The sequence below is a fragment of the Bison bison genome, unplaced genomic scaffold (genome assembly GCF_000754665.1).
Source record: "Bison bison bison isolate TAMUID 2011002044 unplaced genomic scaffold, Bison_UMD1.0 scf7180017858675, whole genome shotgun sequence".
Taxonomy (NCBI): domain Eukaryota; kingdom Metazoa; phylum Chordata; class Mammalia; order Artiodactyla; family Bovidae; genus Bison; species Bison bison.
Genome location: NW_011489247.1, coordinates 1 through 3,412, shown reverse-complemented (window position 1 = coordinate 3,412; position 3,412 = coordinate 1).

The following is a 3,412-nucleotide window of genomic DNA, read 5'->3' as shown; positions in this document are numbered from 1 at the left end:
TGCACATGAGGAAGTGATTACTGGCTAGCCCACTCTCTCTTCTATTGATTCCACCTCATCTCATTTGGGTCACCTCTAACTCCCTCCTCCCTCTTCTCTTCTCCATGTAATGCTGTGAACCTCTCTGGGTGACCCTCACGGTAGAGAAACTTTTCATCTTTAATGTAGATGTTTTATCAATGGTGCTGTATAGAAGGAGAAGTTTTGAAACTACTGTAAAAATAAGACCAATAACTGGAAGCAGGAGGCTTAAGTCCAAACCCTGTCTCCAGGGAACTCCTGACTCCAAGGAACATTAATTGACAGGAGCTCATCAAACGCCTCCATACCTACACTGAAACCAAGCACCACACAAGGGCCAACAAGTTCCAGGGCAAGACATACCAAGCAAATTCTCCAGCAACAAAGGAACACAGCCCTGAACTCCAAGATACAGGCTGCACAAAGTCACCCCAAAACCATAGATATCTCATAACTCATTACTGGACACTTCATTGCACTCCAGAGAGAAGAAATCCAGCTCCACCCACCAGAACACCAACACAAGCTTCCCTAACCAGGAAACCTTGACGAGCCACCTGTACAAACCCACACACAGAGAGGAAACGCCACAATAAAAAGAACTCCACAAACTGCCAGAATACAGAAAGGACACCCCAAAATCAGCAATTTAAACAAGATGAAGAGACAGAGGAATACCCAGCAGATAAAGGAACTGGAAAATGCCCACCACACCAAACAAAAGAGGAAGAATAGGGAATCTACCTGATAAAGAATTCAGAATAATGATAGTGAAATTGATCCAAAATCTTGAAATCAAAATGGAATCACAGATAAATAGCCTGGAGACAAGGATTGACAAGATGCAAGGAAGGTTTAACAAGGACCTAGAAGAAATAAAAAAGAGTCAATATATAATGAATAATGCAATAAATGAAATTAAAAACACTCTGGAGGCAACAAATAGTAGAATAACAGAGGCAGAACATAGGATTAGTGAATTAGAAATAGAATGGTAGAAATAAATGAATCAGAGAGAATAAAAGAAAAACGAATTAAAAGAAATGAGGACAATCTCAGAGACCTCCAGGACAATATTAAACACTACAACATTCGAATCATAGGGATCCCAGAAGAAGAAGACCAAAAGAAAGACCATGAGAAAATACTTGAGGAGATAATAGTTGAAAACTTCCCTAAAATGGGGAAGGAAATAATCACTCAAGTCCAAGAAACCCAGAGAGTCTCAAACAGGATAAACCCAAGGTGAAACACCCCAAGACACATATTAATCAAATTAACAAAGATCAAACACAAAGAACAAATATTAAAAGCAGCAAGGGGAAAACAACAAACACACACAAGGGAATTCCCATAAGGATAACATCTGATCTTTCAATACAAACTCTTCAAGCCAGGAGGGAATGGCAAGACATACTTAAAATGATGAAAGAAAATAACCTACAGCCCAGATTATTGTACCCAGCAAGGATCTCATTCAAATATGAAGGACAAATCAAAAGCTTTTCAGACAAGCAAAAGCTGAGAGAATTCTGCACCGCCAAACCAGCTCTCCAACAAATATTAAAAGATATTCTCTAGACAGGAAACACAAAAACAGTGTATAAATTCAAACCCAAAACAATAAAGTAAATGGTAATGGGGTCATACTTACCAGTAATTACCTTAAATGTAAATGGGTTGAATGCCCCAACCAAAAGACAAAGACTAGCTGAATGGATACAAAAACAAGACCCCTACATATGTTGTCTACAAAAGACCCACCTCAAAACAGGGGACACATACAGACTGAAAGTGAAGGGCTGGAAAAAGATTTTCCATGTAAATAGGGACCAAAAGAAAGCAGGAGTAGCAATACTCATATCAGATAAAATAGACTTTAAAACAAAGGCTGTGAAAAGAGACAAAGAAGGACACGACATAATGATCAAAGGATCAATCCAAGAAGAAGATATAACAATTATAAATATATATGCACCCAACATAGGAGCACCGCAATATGTAAGACAAATGCTAACAAGTATGAAAGGAGAAATTAACAATAACACAATAATAGTGGGAGACTTTAATACCCCACTCACACCTATGGATAGATCAACTAAACAGAAAATTAACAAGGAAACACAAACTTTAAATGATACAATAGACCAGTTAGACCTAATTGATATCTATAGGACATTTCATCCCAAAACAATGAATTTCACCTTTTTCTCAAGCGCACACGGAACCTTCTCCAGGATAGATCACATCCTGGGCCATAAACCTAGCCTTCGTAAATTCAAAAAAATAGAAATCATTCCAAGCATCTTTTCTGACCACAAGGCAGTAAGATTAGATCTCAATTACAGGAGAAAAACTATTAAAAATTACAACATATGGAGGCTGAACAACACACTGCTGGATAACCAACAAATCACAGAAGAAATCAAAAAAGAAATCAAAATTTGCATAGAAATGAATGAAAATGTAAACACAACAACCCCAAAACCTGTGGGACACTGTAAAAGCAGTCCTAAGGGGAAAGTTCATAGCAATACAGGCATACCTCAAGAAACAAGAAAAAAGTCAAATCAATAACCTAACTCTACACCTAAAGCAACTAGAAAAGGAAGAAATGAAGAACCCCAGGGTTAGTAGAAGGAAAGAAATCTTAAAAATTAGAGCAGAAATAAATGCAAAAGAAACAAAAGAGAACATAGCAAAAATCAACAAAACCAAAAGCTGGTTCTTCGAAAGGATAAATAAAGTTGACAAACCATTAGCCAGACTCATCAAGAAACAAAGGGAGAAAAATCAAATCAATAAAATTAGAAATGAAAATGGAGAGATCACAACAGACAACACAGAAATACAAAGGATCATAAGAGACTACTATCAACAATTATATGCCAATAAAATGGACAACGTGGAAGAAATGGACAAATTCTTAGAAAAGTACAACTTTCCAAAACTGGACAAGGAAGAAATAGAAAATCTTAACAGACCCATCACAAGCACGGAAATTGAAACTGTAATAAAAAATCTTCCAGCAAACAAAAGCCCAGGTCCAGACGACTTCACAGCTAAATTCTACCAAAAATGTAGAGAAGAGCTAACACCTATCCTGCTCAAACTCTTCCAGAAAATTTCAGAGGAAGGTAAACTTCCAAACTCATTCTATGAGGCCACCATCACCCTCATACCAAAACCTGACAAAGATCCCACAAAAAAAGAAAACTACAGGCCAATATCACTGATGAACATGGATGCAAAAATCCTTAACAAAATTCTAGCAATCAGAATCCAACAACACATTAAAAAGATCATACACCATGACCAAGTGGGCTTTATCCCAGGGATGCAAGGATTCTTCAATATCCACAAATCAATCAGTGTAATACACCACACTAAC